The sequence below is a fragment of the Gobio gobio genome (genome assembly GCF_949357685.1).
Source record: "Gobio gobio genome assembly, chromosome: 15".
NCBI lineage: Eukaryota > Metazoa > Chordata > Actinopteri > Cypriniformes > Gobionidae > Gobio > Gobio gobio.
The window spans coordinates 26,056,557-26,073,843 of NC_137108.1; the positions used below are offsets into that span (position 1 = coordinate 26,056,557).

At 43.1% G+C, this 17,287-nt stretch overlaps 1 long non-coding RNA gene across 1 annotated transcript; it reads right to left on the reverse strand.

Annotated features, from left to right (window-relative positions):
- Nucleotides 1-9,841: 9,841 nt before the first annotated feature.
- LOC307138173 lies at nt 9,842-15,547 on the reverse strand. The gene is made up of 4 exons (XR_013818001.1): nt 15,397-15,547; nt 11,490-11,693; nt 10,923-10,985; nt 9,842-10,844 (listed from the first exon to the last, which is right to left on the reverse strand). It is a non-coding gene; the product is annotated as an uncharacterized lncRNA (long non-coding RNA).
- Between the last annotated feature and the right edge of the window lie 1,740 nt (nt 15,548-17,287).

Consider the following 17,287-nt stretch of genomic DNA (forward strand, 5'->3'; position numbering starts at 1 on the left):
CGTGCCATTGATATAAATGTTAGCATGGCTGTGAAATTTGGAACAACAGCACTCTCTCCCGTGTAATATTGAGATTAAATGATAAAATATTGGATTTAAAGCACACCTTTCATAACCAGCTTCACTTCATAGCAGGTTTTTTCACTCACTCGGCACTGATACCATGATCCATCAGTGTTTACTGCATCCCTTATAAGCAGAGATCCGTTTGCTAGTATTCTCGCTCTCTCATACAGAGGCTTGTTTGGGGGCTTGTGTGGAGTGTGATATTTGCTTATCTCTATTGATTGGTGACCAATGACGATTTTCCAAGTAACTTGATCAGTTCTGTTTTGCAGTGGATGTTCAGGGCATGGCAGCAACACTGACGTCTTTGGCGTTGCATGAACAGAGTCCAAAGTTTTACACTCTGAAACCAGAGAAACACAGTAGTATTCATATTATATATGTATATGGCTCTCTAATGAGGATTATTAGCTTGATTGAAAAATGCATTCTTACTTATGACCCTCAGGTTAAATTGAGCTTTAAGGCAGTCCAAACCATTGTAGACCTGACAGTCATAAAGACCATCATCAGATGAGCGGATGTCTTTCAGGTAAAGTGTAACACTTCCAGCAACATTTCTCACAGACCATCTCGGATGCTCTGATGCTGGAGAGGTGTTTGAATACACAAGGATGTCTGTATCCGTGTCAGTTCTGCGTAGTTTGACTGTCAGAGACTCCAGCGAGTGGGTTGTGCGTAGGCAAGAAATAGACATATCGTCACCCTGAACATAGTTTATGTTTAACTGATGGACCTGCTTGCAGGGTCTCTCTGTATGAGCTAAAGGGAAATTAAAAAGAGAAATGAGACGTCCTAAGAGAACTGATACATGGATAGGAATCCAGCACAGAGTTTATAGTAAAAAATGTCATTTCCTGAAATGATCCTTTTGATTGCCATTGTATAAAAATCCATAAATCTGCTTATCAATATACAAGATGGTTTCATTTGTTAACATTAACAGTTAACATGAACCAACAATGAAAAATACTTCTAAAGCATTTATTAATATTAGTAAATGATCATTTAAAAACTTACAAATACATTAATAAAATCAAAAGTTCTGTTAATATTACTTAATGGACACAAGCTAATAATGAAGAGATGTATTTTTATCAACCAAATAGTTACTTATTTGGACATTTCGGTTGACCTCAATTCTTATTTGTTATATATGAATGACACTGATAATATGCATGTCACACCTGCTGCCTTTACACACCCAAACATTGATATTATGCATATCTCTTGTTTCTATGTTGGTTAAAGGAAATTGACTTCATATAATGATAATCACTTACCTTTGTATTCTAATGATATTAGAAGATACAGAAGTTGGAGATATGAAGGCTGAAAACTCCCCATCATATACAGATGCTCACTGCTGGACAGCTGAACTCAATATGAGCAAAGGCCACATCACTTCACTTTGGCAAAGTTGTTCCCTTTCGAAAGGGAACTCGCGCTGCGTCAGCTTGACGCTACGGGGAACGCCTCCAGCGTGACTGGTGCCTGAAATCACAATGAAAAAACTTCAATCCTATTGACCGGCGACAGCCTATGATGTCATCAAGGTGCGACCAGGAAGTATATAAGGGCGCCTTGCCAGCATGACAGTATCTCTTCGTCTTCAGGGACTGTTTTGCCTGTCTTCACGTGAAACGTCTACAAGAAGGATAACAATGAAGTGTGCTGAGAACGCCACTTCTGCAGGTGTGTTTTGAATGTGTATCTTGCGCTTTTGGATACACACACACTTTGCGTTTACTGTCTGGGAGAAGAGCATGCATGAGAGGTTTGCGAACCTCTTGTGAAAGTTCTTGTGAAAGTATTTGTGAGCGTTGTCCTCTGGAAACGCTCCGCTCTCGGTGGGACCTCTTCTCGAGGGGAGAGGTTTCAGCATCTGGGAACGGCCACGCTCGAGCTGAGGCTGAGCGGCGTCTAAATACCAAAAGCGCTTCCCAGATGGATCGGGCTCGTCGCTTGGAGACAGTTATGGTTCTTGAGGACGATCCAGATCGCGAGAGGCGGACCTCGGAGGAAGGAGCTGGATTTATGTTCCTCCTCCTCGTCTGCTGCTCTTCCACTCGAGCAGAGGATGGGTGAGTCAGTTAAAAATGCTGAAGCTTTTCTTACCATCCTGTCCCATGTACGGGAGTTGCTGGAAGTCATGGAACGCGCTGCGGGTAGACTGCAGCTGCCTTTGCGGCGCGTGAGGAGAAAGGCTGAGCGTCCAAACAGTTCGGACGATCGGTTTCTCTCCGCCCATGACCTCCCAACTCCTGGGAGTCTTCCATTCCTTCCAGATCTCCATCAGCAGATCTCGAGGGAATGGAAGAAACCATACTCAGCCCGCATCTGTCGACATCGGCGAGCTAGATGTCGCTGATGTCGAGGGACTGCCTGGCTGGGTATGTGTCGATGCCGCCCGTGGACGAGATGTTATGTTTATCTCGCCTCTGGGCGGCCGGCGACACTGTGGCTCCCACCCTGCCGGTCTAAACGCCTGAATGGCAGGGCGTACATGTCAGTGGGTCGCGCTGCAGCGGCTTTGCACACCACAGCTGTGTTGCAGGCTGTGTTGCAGGCGGACCTGCTGAGGGACCTCGATCAGGGGGGAGGGACCCCCTGAGGCGGTAGTCGAGTCGCGCCGGACCGCGGTTTTCGCTCTCCGGGCCACCGTACAAATAGCGCCGATGCGGCGAGGGTGGCCACGGAGAGACATCTGTGGTTAAACCGTTTGGACATCAAGGAGAAGGAAAAAATCCTTTCTCCCTGATGCCCCGGTTTCACCATCTGAACTTTTCGGCACCTCCGTAGAGGCGGTGGTGGGAAAGTTCGGAGAGGCGAAGGCGCGCTCGGCGGCATTCAGGACATGCATTCCGCTGAGGTCCGGGACCGCGCCCAGGCAGTCGGGTGTCCCCGGCCCGTCCCAGTCTGAGGGCTGGAGACGGGAATAGCGAGCCAGCGTCGCCTCTCGTGCGCCCCGCCGCGGAGGACTGGGGGCGCAGGGGAGGCGGGACACCCGCGACAGGAAGAGGAAGGAAGCCGGGGCTGGTAACCGGAACCAGCGCAGGCAGCAGACTCCACCCCCCGAGGAGCGCGGAGATGAACGCTGCCTTTTTTCCCTTCCTCTGGTTTTTCCCCCGGGCGCTTTTACATCAGGCCGGTGGCCTTTGATGAGCAGAAAATGTAAGATTCTGCCGGCCCGCCTGGTTTGTTTGTTAAAAGCGCCCCCCTCAGGATGGCGGGCGGATACTAGCTCGATGGCTGGGTTGAAGCACCGCGAGGAGCGATTGGTAAGTCCCCCTCTATGAGGGCGAAACATTTTCAAAACTATGTTTTTCAGGACTTTTTGACCGTCGCTCCCCTGAGGGGTTGCTTGGGGAAATTTTGGATCATCGAGGGATTTCGCAGGGCCTGCAGCTCCCCGTGAGTAAGCTAAGAACGATCTTCTTTGCAACATTATGTGGTTGTCTGTGAATGCCTCACTTTTGCTAGTAGAGTCTTGCTGCCTCTCCGTGTTATTTTTCCCACTATGTGGGTGTTTAATTTGCGCTCTTGCCCAAGGGCTTGTAGTGTAGAGGGCTAGCTGTGTTTTCCTAGCGTAAAAGTGGGAAGTAGCTGAAGACCGGGTACGCGCTAATGCGCGAGCTGTAGTAAGATCTGCGCCCAGCTCTGCGGGGCTTTGGGAAAAGGGGTTTCGGGGCCTCAGTGTGTTATATTAGAGGTAATAATATTTCTTTCCCGAGCCCTGAGTAGATCTAGTGCGGTATGCCGCACCACTTGGCCTAGGCTTTGTCAAGGATGGGGGCGTTCCCTTTTAATGAAGGTTGTTCGCCCCTGGCCTGTCCTTTGATATGAGAACATGGCGTGGTTTATGCATCCTTGTTTCAGCCTCCTCTTGTTACAGAGTCGTCCGGCCAAGGCCCGCCCCCTTCTCTGCGTTCTGGGGTTACGAGTAACGCAGTCGGGGTGTTGCAGCAGACAGCGACTTTGCCAGTGGTCTTGGGGCGGAGTGAAGCGTCTTTCGCTGATTTTGCGATCAGACTTTATCTGCCGTTTCCGCCTTTCAGAGCTTGGTGGCCGCCATCTTTTGGCGGCCCCCGGCCTCTTCCTGGAGGATGTTCGGCCGGTGGGTTCTATATTTCTAAAAGAAAAGGTATTGTTTCACCCTTGCTCTATGTCTCTGCTCCACCTCCTTTAGGGCTCGGGTTGAACTGAACATCGGATAAACCTCTGTGAAGGTTCTGGTCGGATGCTCCCCTGAGGCCCGAGCATTACCAATGGCTGACGCCCTCGCACTTATGGTTGGCCGCTGCATGGAAAGTAAGACAGCCGCCCCGAGGCAGGTGACGTAAGTTGTACTCCCCTCGCTTTAGAGGGTCTTTGTTTAAGCACTTTCGCTGAGTACACTGCTGTTGGCAATGTGATTAGGTCCATGTTTGTAGGCGCTGCCCGAGAGACTGCGCCGTCCTAGGGGCCCTAGGACACGGCGATGCAAGTTGTACCTAGCTGCCTCTGGGATGGAGCCAGCCCCAGGTGCGGGCATAGGAGCCAGCTGGTTGTTAGTAGCCAGCTTCGGCAGTCTGGGCAGTTGGACTTCAGAACAGGTAGTAGGCATCAACCGGCCTCCCTGCAAGGAAGTCTCGATGCCGTGGCCCAAGAGTGGGCCCTGGAGGATCTTCTCCACTGGTGTCGACGTCAGCAGTAACCTCGTCAGCTAATCTCCTTGGGGATGAGTTCCCAGGTGTGAACTGGATTTCCAGGCTTTGTCAGCAGCAGACAGCTGCCGCCAGCCCAGGCGCAGCAGCCAGCCTTCTTAAGGCCGCCCTGAGGGGTAGGCTCCTGGTTTGGTTTACCTTTACTCAGATGGTAGGCCCGATTGGCCTCCCTGAGGGCCTGCTGTGGTCAGCAGGCGCTGCCTGGTCTCCCCCGAGGGGGCACCACTGGCATTGAGTCCCTCGATGGCTGGTATAAGCTGCTAGTAGGCGCTGGATGGCTAGCATGAGAGCTAGTAGGTAGTAGGCCTCAACCGGCCTCCCTGAGTGCCGCTGAGGCGGTGGCCATGAAGTGCTATGAGTAGCACATTCTGGCTATGGGTGGCACGCTCTGCTATCAGGTGGAGGCATTGCGCCTCCCTGAAATCGTTCCCGGTCCCCAGGTTCGGTAACGGATCGTAGCATGGGATGCTATCAGGCAAGCTGCACGGGGCTTCCCTGAGGGGATTCGCTTGGAGTAGTAGGCCCACGTGGCCTCCTCTGAGGGCACGCTCTGGTGAGCGTAAAGTGCCGTGAGCGGCACGTTCTGCTGTCAGATGGTAGGCGTGGTACCTCCCTGAGAGCGAGCTCCCGGTCCCCAGCCGCTGTGCTGAGCATGAAGTGCTACGAGTAGCACGTTCAGCTAGGCTGTGAGTGCCCGATATCTTTGCAGTTGGTAGGCCCGATTGGCCTCCCTGATGAAGCGAGTCCCTGGTCTTCCCAGCTACCTCGAGGGCTAGCACGACTGCGATCAGGTTTCAGGCCCGTACGGCCTTCCTGGGGGCGAGCTCCGCTGTCGGACACGCGAGCAGTCGGCACGGGTTACCAGCTGGAGGCTCCTCTCGGCCTCCATGGGGAACGAGTTCCCCTGGCGGGAACGCACAACTGGCTTTACTCTGACAGCTAGTGGTCACCCGCTATCAGGCGCCGGTCTCTGGCCGTTCGCGAGACCTGGAGGCGGTGTTCTTACCCTAGCACGACGAGACGTTACTGCTGCTATGCGGTCCCCACGGGAGGGGACTTTCATAGTTTGCCTACTGCATGGCTACCTACCAGGCAGGCTTATGAGCTCCTCTCGAATGAGGGTCTACTACGAGCTTACGGCCGCTTGGCGCTGGTTAAGGGTTGTAGGCCCCTCGGGGCCTCCCTGGCATAATCAGCCTGTAAGGCCTCTGGCCTCCTAAGCACGTTTTAAAGTAGGTGCTTGGTAGATCCGAGGATCGAGCGGCTAAACTCCCCTCGCTAGCAAGGGTTATATAGCACTTCGCTGAGAGCTGCTCTCCGGGATAACCCGTCTCTGAGATCCGGCTAGTGGATGTTACTGCCTTTCTTGCAGCACCCTAGCGGGATGCCTCTTCGGAGGCGAGTACCAGAGGCTCTGTACTGTACAGACAGGGTTGACCGTATTACGTGTCCCACATTAGTCTGGGTCACCTGGTCAGGTCTCCCTGGTGGCATTCGGTGAGAACCTCTCGAATAGTGACTGGCATAGGGTTCCCTCGTAGTTCCCTTGCCACGTTCCCTTAAAGGAACCCCTTCTAAGTCGAATGGGCTGGTTCCAGGCCTTCGAGCAGGGCCTGGGAAGGACCTCATGTGTGTGAAGGTTCCTTCTTGGGCGATAGCTTGGGCTATGACCGTAGGGAGCGCTGTCACTGACAGCCTAATGTGACCAGAAGGGGAGTGGTTCAGGCATCTCAGTAGAATTTGCTTGTCTTGACAGTTGTCACTGCCAGTGGGCATGCACTCCCGTCGGCATGGCGGCGTTGGTATATCGTTCCCCGTAGCGTCAAGCTGACGCAGCGCGAGTTCCCTTTCGAAAGGGAACGTCTCAGGTTACGAATGTAACCATTGTTCCCTGAGAACAGGGAACGAGACGCTGCGTCGCTGTGCCATGCCGCAGGGCCTGCCTGCCGAAAACAGTCCCTTCAGACGATTAGATACTGTCATGCTGGCAAGGCGCCCTTATATACTTCCTGGTCGCACCTTGATGAGATCATAGGCTGTCGCCGGTCAATAGGATTGAAGTTTTTTCATTGTGATTTCAGGCACCAGTCACGCTGGAGGCGTTCCCCGTAGCGTCAAGCTGACGCAGCGTCTCGTTCCCTGTTCTCAGGGAACAATGGTTACATTCGTAACCTGAGACGTTTTCAGTTAGTCAAAATTAAATGTGGAAGTGAATAAGATTGAATAATGTGAACATAGAGGCCTTCATTGAGATTCTGTCTGAACTGTGGGAGTTTTGCTTACAGAAAAAATGCAAACATTTGATTTGATCAGTGCTTAATGCAAATTATATTTCAAATAAATGCCAAATGCATAAATAATTCTCATCTACTTTGAAACAAGAACAAGAATAAAAAATAAATAAAAATAAAATAAAATAAATAAATAAATATATATATATATATATATATATATATATATATATATATTTCATCAACTGAAGATACAAGAAGACATTAAATCTCTGAAGATCTCAGCATGAGGAGGATTAAACAACTTCATGCATTACTAACCAGACTGACTTTATTTTTGTCAGACGTCTACAGAAGCTGTTATTGAGAATTGACAGATGTTGTTTTATTGTTCTTTTGACGTTACCATTATGTTGATCAGTGTTTGCTTTAGTTGGGGTTGGGATCTTGAACCTTGACATAAAAACAGTAGTTTTTCTTTCACTGCTGTAACTGTGTTTTTTAAATACATTTGTTATAGCAAGCAAACCTGAAAGACAACGTAAACAGGTGATGTTGACTATTTATTAATGGTCTGATTCACTGAGCTCCACCAAAGTCTATTCTATAATGATATAGATGATGTAGCATGTATTTTTTTTAATGGTTTCCCAATAATTTTACAGCATGAGATCCATCATTGTTGCAAAAAACAGATAATTTAAAGGATATGAAAACAATTTGTGGCCAAAACATTTAGAAACACCAATATTATTCAGAATCACATAGACATCAAGAATCGGAGTATGAATCTCAACAATGGTCACAATCAAAAGCTTCATTCTGCAATGCATGCTGGGTACCCGCATTGTACAAAAATCGTCCATGACTCCCAGCAAGCATTGCGAATAAATTATGCTGCTGAATAGCCTGGTTAGTTTCTTTAATTCTTACTATTTACCTTTATTTTTGGTGTTGTTTTTGTGTTGACTTTTAGTAGTGTTTTGTGATGTTCAGAGTTTATGTGTTAATCTCTTTTGTTGATTGTGACCATTGTTGAGATTCATAAGCTGATTCTTCATGTCTATGTGAGTCTAAGTGACACCATAGATCAAACAATTTTTGTAAAACATGAGTTAAAAAATCCTTCATAACTGAATCCTAATAATTGCTTGATATTTTGCCGAAGTATCACGGTTTTGGTAATGTAAAATAAGGGTAAAATCATATGTATTGTTTTTGTTTTGTTTTTTTGCGGTTTGGCTGTTCGTCCACACGCAAACGCAGTATCCGGTTACTGAAACCAGACTTTTTTGAAAACTCCGGCCAGGGTGAAGTTTTTTAGAAACTCTGGTTACAGCTTTGTCGTGTAGACGGTGAAACCGGAGATTTCGGCTTGTTAAGTCGAAATGTGCGCCGTTATCGCTTTTGTTTACTCATGAGTGGAGTCTATGCAATGGCGGACGTAACTTTTAATAACTCTGCTAACAGCACTTATTACATATATACTGATACATGCGCAGTTATCTCATTGTATTGCAGAACAGAGGCGCCAGAATACAATAATACAACATAGTAAGGCAAGTGTGTGAAGCTTCAGTCCACTTGAGCCCTGCCCCTGTGTATATACAGTTACCTGTCACTGATTCCAAAGTAAACTTGTAGAAGGGTTTCACTGAGCCCATGGCATCCCTCAGTGCATCGGTGCCGTGGATGGGACCCATGTGGAAATCAGGCAGCCAATCATAGCGCGGTTTTGCGTTTTCATGTGGATGGAGATTTTTTTAAAACGGAGGAAAAACTCTGGTTATAAAAATACCCGTGTACGTGTGGACTAGGCCTAACACTCTGTAGTGTGGGCACATATAAATGTTAATTTAAAATGGAAGATTTTGCTGTGGGGTTATAAGGGTTAAAGGGCTAAATTGCCAGCAAATTGACATTTTTTACAGTACTTTTCCGTAAATTAATTTACAGAGTCTTACCATTAATTTATGTTAGAATACAGTCATGAAACTGCAGGATTAATGTACACAGCTGGAAACCCTGCTGCCAGTATTTTACCATTAAATTACAGAAAAGCTGTAATTTAGATTACGGTAAGGAAACTGTAAGATTACAGTACACAGCTGGAAAACCCTGCTGCCAGTATTTTACCTTTAATTTACAAGTAATCTTTTTACAGTGTAGCCCAAGGATGTAACAGAAGAAATACTATAGAGCAGTGGTTTTCAAACTTTTTAAACCTAGTACCACTTCAGAAAATATTTGGCTCTCCAAGTGTGGTAGGCCTAGCTATTCAGTTACATCTCTGCACAGTTCAAAAACAAGGCAGTTTATTCCTAAAAAGAATATTTATTGTTGTCAACCACTTTAACATTGTAAATATGGTAAATGGACTGCATTTATATAGCGCTTTCAACAGACCCATGGTCATCCAAAGCGCTTAACACAGTTTGTACATTAACACTGCACTGTGCTTACATAAAGGTAAATCAAATGATTAAATAATGATTAAATTAAAATATGTTGTATCTAAAAGTTAAATTAAAACTGTACAGTACTTAAATGTAAAAAAAAATGTTATTGTGTTTTAACATTACTTAATTTAGTGATTCCTCTGCGTACCACTAGGGGCAGCCTGAGTACTATAGACGAAATAACATCAGTCAAATACTGGAACACCATTCAGTCATTCTTTTCATTTGTGTCGAATGCATATGTGTATAAAAATGCATCACAACTCTGTTATCAAGTTATCGTTTTTTAACAGCATTTAAAAAGTATTCTATAAATCTATAATACTTTTTCATTATCACATCGTCATTCTTTCAAGAGACACAATCACTATAATAAACAGATTTCATTCAGGCTTTTATTTGCATATAAACATTAATCAACACACATAGAACTCATCAAATATGCCAAGCAAGCATGTTTGAGCTTCCAGTTACCAAATTTGATGTGCTTAATGTATGTACATTAATAAATGGCAGTATGTTTTGGAACATTTCACAATGCAATGCAAAAAATCCTTCATATTAACAGTACATTGGGCTGTATTTTTACAGAATTGTAGTACTACAGAGTGTGTTAAAGTCTGTTTATAGCAGTCCCATATGGCAAGATCTTCTATCCATGGCTAAAAATGTGTTTAAATTGAAATTGTTTTATTTGGTAAAATGATACATGGAAAAATTATTTTCATTGTAATACTAAATCATTTATAAAAATTTGCAAGAGGCATTACTGTCTCAGTAAATATAAAAAATAAAGTAAAAAAAAAACAGCGATTCATTTCACATCATTATTGTCATCTGGTTTGCATTCATGAGCTTTTGTTTGTTCACACTAACTGTTGTGAGATAATGTTCAAAATTAATTTGGTCAACAACAATAGTAATGTTTGAATCATGCATATTGCCAAATGTTTGCATACTACATTTAAATGTGTGGCCATGCTATGAAATGAGATAATACATTCGGCAATGCAGAAATGGCAATGCAAGCTACACACAGCATAACTTGTGATGTGTTTTAATATATTATGCCAGTCATTCAATCCAGACTGAAAAGCAGTTTTACATTTGGCACATTTCACATGTGTTTTGAGTGTGTTTATTATGTGTTTATATGAACTGTCTAAAATATTAAATTTTTAGTGATGCATGTAAATAGTCCAAACCAATTGTATGTGATTTATCCATGTTTAATCAACGTTTTTGTGTAGTTCAGGACGGATGTAAAATGAATTTTTCTATTTATTATATGATTACAATTGAATGATTATTGTGTTGTAGTAACCTACAGGGGGTCATGATTCATGTACGTTGAACTACAGAATACAACGGGACATCCAACCCTGCAAGAGAAAGACTTTTAGTAAAAATACTCTATCAAAAACACTTATTGACTTTGTACATATATTGTACAGACTTACCATGAATGCCATTACCTCCTGAGATTTCGGAATAATACGCGGAATACCTGCAGTTCAATTCAACTACAAGATACAAAAATAAGTACTTTACCATCTGATCAACTACCATCATAAAGTATAGGTTACAGTAAAGTAATGTCTTTCTTTCCGACTCATCACCATGATGGCATGGTATGGGCTGTATTTCACATCTCATTGCAACACACTCAGAAGACTTAAAACATTAAAATCATACTCTACATTTAGTTCTGGCTGCTTTCCCTTTCAACATACTGACATAGTAACAACACATCTTACAACTGCATAAAGAATATCAATTCAATTTCAGTAATTTGAAAGAAAACATCTGCAAAACGAACAAATGCGCGCACACACACACACACACACACACACACACACACACACACACACACACACACACACACACACACACACACACACACACACACACACACACACACACACACACACACACACACACCTCTTTACGTTCCTATAAGCCATTAATATGATTTAAAACATGCTGTTAAAGAACAATTCAACAGTGTTAAACTTTTCAGGACTCACTTTGGCTGTTGATTTTGCTCCTTTGTTTTTTGAAATAAAGAATCGCACAGATGATCAGCGATATGAGGACACACAGAGACACTATTGTGGCCATCACTACTGCGGTCAGATTAGTGGTCACTGCTGCACTCATGTCAATGTTGCCTTCAGTCTGGACAACAGGACTGTCAGTTGAGGTTGGAGCATCTGTGATCACTGGAGAAACTTAAATAAACATCATCATATCGGTCAGTTTGATTAGTTTATTTTTATGACTCTTCAATCTATAAGCACTTGTCTTACCTGTGGCTAACGTTATTTTGGAAATTTATTTGTTCTGAATTTTAAGTGTTTTTATTTTTTCCACATTTTGTTGTTTTAGCCTTATGCTAAAATTCTTTTTCCCCCTCTTTTTTCACACAAATCTATACTCCATACCCCATGATGACATTGATAAAACAGTTTTGTGATATATATGCAAAAGTATTAAAAATAATAAAGCTGAAATGTCATATTGCATAAGTATTCATACACTAAACTCACTTAAGCCGCATTTCCACCACAGGAACTTTCCCCAGGAACTAGGAACTTTGGGGTGGTATTCTCTGTTTCGACCACAGGAACCAGGGTCTAAAGGAAGTTCCGGGTAAATATTTCCCCCTCCGAACGGCCCTGCTCCCGAGGTAGTACTTTTTTCAAAGTTCAGGAACTTTCGGGGGTGGGACTTGGGCGCTGAACATGCTGATTGGTTGAGTTCATGCAGCATTATATTTCAACCAGCATTTTTAAAAGTCTTGTGAGGTTCGTTCTGCATTCAGTAAATATCAGTCTTGCTCTTTCTGTCCGATGGCGTGCATTGTCTCAGCAATCGCATGGTCAATGTCCGTAATAGCTGATTATAACATACGTCGTCTTATTTTAAATCTAGCTTTCAGAATACGCTTTAGTATCAGTGCTCGTCTCTTTTCCGCCGTTTTGTTAATTGTCTTTAGTAAACCAATACATAACTAGCAAAAGCAGCGCTGCTTGCTTCTCCTCCATACTTGTTATTGTTGCAGACAGTGTCGCACAAAAAAAGATTTCAAAATTATTCCGGGTAATTTTGGTGGAAACGGGGCTTTAGTTGACGCACCTCTGGCAGCAATTGCAGCCTCAAGTCTTTTTGGTTAGAGCAGAGCAAGATTTGCACTCTAGGGGCCTCAATTATAAAATGTTGCGTAGAAACTGTCCAAAATTTTATCTTACAATAATTTCTCAAATGTGCGTACGCAGGATTCATAGAATGAATGTACGTGCAGAAAACGCGCATATGCCTCTCTTTCAGATGTGAAATCTATAAATCGCAAATGATCTTGAACAGTAGTTTGATGGACTTGCGGAAAAAAATGCGATTTAGATTAAAAGCTAGCGATGTCTGATTAATGTGATAGGCAATATTAGACAATATCAGATATATGGTGATGAGTAAGTTACACCTATCAGGCATAACATTATGACCACTGACAGGTGAAGTGAATAACATTGATGATCTCTTCATCACAGCACCTGTTAGTGGGTGGAATATATGATGCAGCAAGTGAACATTTTGTCCTCAAAGTTTGACAAGAGCCAAATTGTGATGGCTAGACGACTGGGTCAGAGCATCTCCAAAACTGCAGCTCTTGTGGGTGTTCCCAGTCTGCAGTGGTCAGTATCTAACAAAACTGGTCCATGGAAGGAACAGTGGTGAACCGGTGACAGGGTCATGGTCGGCCAAGGCTCATTGATGCACTTGGGGAGCGAAGGCTGGCCCATGCGGTCCGATCAAACAGACAAGCTACTGTAGTTCAAATTGCTCAAGAAGTTAATGCTGCTTCTGATAGAAAGGTGTCAGAATACACAGTGCATCGAAGTTTGTTGCGTATGGTGCTGCATAGCCACAGACCAGTCAGGGTGCCCATACTGACCACAGAGCAGTGGAAGAAAGTGGTCTGGTCTGATGAATCAAGTTTTCTTTTACGTAATGTCGATGGCAGGGTGCGTGTGCGTCGCTTACCTGGGGAACACATGGCACCAGGATGCACTATGGGAAGAAGGCAAGCCGGCAGAGGTAGTGTGTTGCTTTGGGCAATGTTCTGCCGAAAAACCTTGGGTTACTTTGACACGTACCACCTACCTAAACATTGTTGCAGACCATGTACACCCTTTCATGGAAACGGTATTCCCGGGTGGCTTTGGCCTCTTTCAGCAGGATAATGCACCCTGCCACAAAGCAAAAATGGTTCAGGAATGGATTGAGGAGTACAACAAGTTTGAGGTGGTGATTTGGACTCCAAATTCCCCAGATCTCAATAGAAATTGAGCATCTGTGGCATGTGCTGAACAAACAAGTCCGATCCATGGAGGCCCCACCTCGCAACTTACAGGACTTAAAGAATCTGCTGCTAACATCTTGGTGCCAGATACCACAGCACACCTTCAGGAGTCTCGTGGAGTCCATGCCTCGATGGGACAGGGCTGTTTTGGCAGCAAAAGTTGAACAATATTAGGAAGGGGGTCATAATGTTATGTCTGATCGGTGCATATTTAGCAATATAAACAACAAGGAATGATACTAGAGATTAAAAACAAAGCTATATGGTGCTACTAGCACAAACCACTCAGCCATTAAACATTGACTGTAAGTAATGTTTCTGTCACACCACGGCCTGTCCAGCAGAGGGAAACCGAGAGCACAAGACCTTCCACATCGTCCTAATTCACTGCTCGTTATTGGTTCAATGAAATCCCATGTACCTAGCTTGTTACAGTGTTAACAGGTGTATGTTTAAAGACTTGCATTTGCTTGTACCTTTGCTCAGTCTTGAGGTTCTCTTGTGTAGCCTATGCGTTTGTGTATGCCGTTAGGGCTACCCTGAAAGACTTTTGCTTTTCTGGTAATCTTTGTTTTATGTTTTTGGACTCTTTTGCCTGCATCATACAGTGTGGATTTGTATCTTGCTCTACCTAGCTCTGATGCTGGATCCTTTGTGTTTGCTCAAGAATACTAAGCAAAGACTTTCTGTTTTTTCCTCTTCTAAACCTGCCTCTTGTGATTATCTGCCAATTGGGTCCACACTGCCCCAATAAAGCAGTGGTTAGAACCTTGGGTTTCCAGCAACACATTCTGGGTTCGAATCCGGACCTGATAGTTTCACCTACCTGATATCAACTAACTCTCATTGTAGAAACTTAGAAATAGGGGTATGGGTAGTAGCAGAATAAGTTGACATGAACAATTCGCTTAAGGTTTACCACTCCTGAGAGTGAATAGACATTAGACACCAGACCCCGGTAAGTGTAAAATCTCGATGTGTACAGACCCCACGGATCGGCATAGAGAGAGAGAGAGTGAGAGAGTTGTGTTTCAGATAGCACTTGAACACCGAAATTGATTCCTCTTTCCCGCTTACTTGTGCTCCCTTGAGAACCAGACCAAAAAAGTTATGTGCACCCCAGCTTATTTAAAACATTTTAGCATAAGGCCACATGCAACACAACAAAATGTGGGAAAAATTGAAATGGTTTGAACACAATTTTTACTGTATGAAATGCATCTAACATGTCATTATATGTAGACACCACTACAAATGTTAACCCACATTTTCAAGCTGGTATAAATAATTACCCTTCTAAAAGCTTGTTTAAACATTCACATATCAAACAGATATTATAACCACAGGCTATAATCAACACAACATGACTTAATTTGAATCTAACCTTTAACCCAAGCACATTTCACCATATTTATGTTGTTATATTTATTGTGATCCAAAAATAGTTTTGACTGACCCATCACCACATCTCACTTTTTAATAGCATAGCTTTACTTAAAATCTTTAAATGTGAATGTTTGTCAGAGAATCTGCATTGAGACTTTATGGTTAGAAATATTGCATTGGAAACACACCTTTCATGACCAGCTTCACTTCATAGCAGGTTTTTTCACTCACTCGGCACTGATACCATGATCCATCAGTGTTTACTGCATCCCTTATAAGCAGAGATCCGTCTGCTAGTATTCTCGCTCTCTCATACAGAGGCCTCATGTATCTCTCTGTGCTGTTTGAGGGCTTGTGTGGAGCGTCGTATTGGGCTATTTCTGTTGGTGTGTGACCTTTAATGATTTTCCAAGTGACTTGTCCAGCTTTGTGCTGTGGAGGAAGTTCAGAGCATGGCAGCAACACGGAAGAGTCTGGAATCGCATGGACAGAATCCAAAGTTTTACACTCTGAAACCAGAGAAACAGTATATTAAAATATGTTTGGGGATCATTTGTTTGTTTCAGAAATGGGCATTCTCACCTTTGACCTTAAGGTTAAAATTAGTTGCATTAAGGCAGTTTGAATCTTTGTAGACTTGACATTCATAATGGCCATGATCAGATAAACGGATGTCTTTCAGATCAAGTGTAACATGTCCAGAATTATTTCTCACAGACCATCTCTGATGCTCTGATGCTGGAGAGGTGTCAGAATACATTAGGATGTGTTGAACTGGGTCGGTTCTGCGTAGTTTCACTGTCAGAGTCTCCAGCGGGTGGGTTGTGGTTAGGCAAGAAATAGACATATTGTCACCCTGAACATAGTTTATGTTTAACTGATAGACCTGCTTGCAGGGTCTCTGTGTCGCCACTAAAAGGAAATGAAGAGCAAAACGAGACATACTGAGAGAGATGAGACATGGAAACCACAGCGCTTACAGTAATAAACAGCCGTTACTTTTTACCAAGTGGTTCTACCTCTAACTGTATTAGTACATATTACGAAATGAGAACAAAAAAGCTCACAACCTAGTGAACTACTGTCAGTAGTTCCTGAAATTATCCTTTTCAAAGTCAATGTATAAAATAAACTTTGGAAACACTTTACAATAAGGTCCCATTTGTTAATTAACTAACAATGAGGAATACATTTGTTACCATATTTATTTAACTCTGTTAATGTTAGTTTATAAAAATACAACTGTTCATTGTTTGTCCATGTCAGCTCAGGTCCAATAAATAATATTAAAGATACAGAGATACAGTTTTTTGATTTTAAGAATGTGTTAGTAAATGTTGATATTTTAATGGTCAACAGTTGACATTAACTAAGATTAATAAATGCTTTAGAAGTATTGCTCATTGTTAGTTCATGTTAATTGAACGTTAACAAATAGAACCTTATTGTAAAGTGTTACCTAGACATGCATATTTGCAAACTTTAAATATTCGAATAGCAATTGAATTAGAAAGCCGCTGTTAGAAGATTTAGTAGTTGGAACTTTTATATACATTTTCTGCAAATGTAATGTCTGGATTCCTTTTGAACCAAATCAATTGATGTTGTCAATGTAATCATAATTAATTGGTTGAGTAATGCAGTTTAATATTTGCACACCAACATTTATTGTGGCCTCAGTTGCATATTTTCTTTCTTTAAAAAGGGAAATTGTTACATATTTTTACACAAAAAACAAAACAAAAAAGTTAACAGCCATTTTCAAATTTAACATCCACTATGTAAAACATCCGTCAAAACATAGTTATTACGGCAATATTTTTCTATAAAGATGCTTTAAAACAATGTCCTCTGTGAAAAGTGCTATATAAATAACTTGACTTGACATTGATCATGCATGTTATACCTATGCCCCATGTACATGCACAAAATACACTGATATTATGCATTTCTCTCGTTTGTTTGTTGGTTAAAGGAATTTGATTTAATTTAAAGGCACTTACCTTTGCAATCTAATAAAGCTGCTATTAGAACAAATAGAAGTTGGAAATATGAAGGCTGAAAACTCCCCATAATATA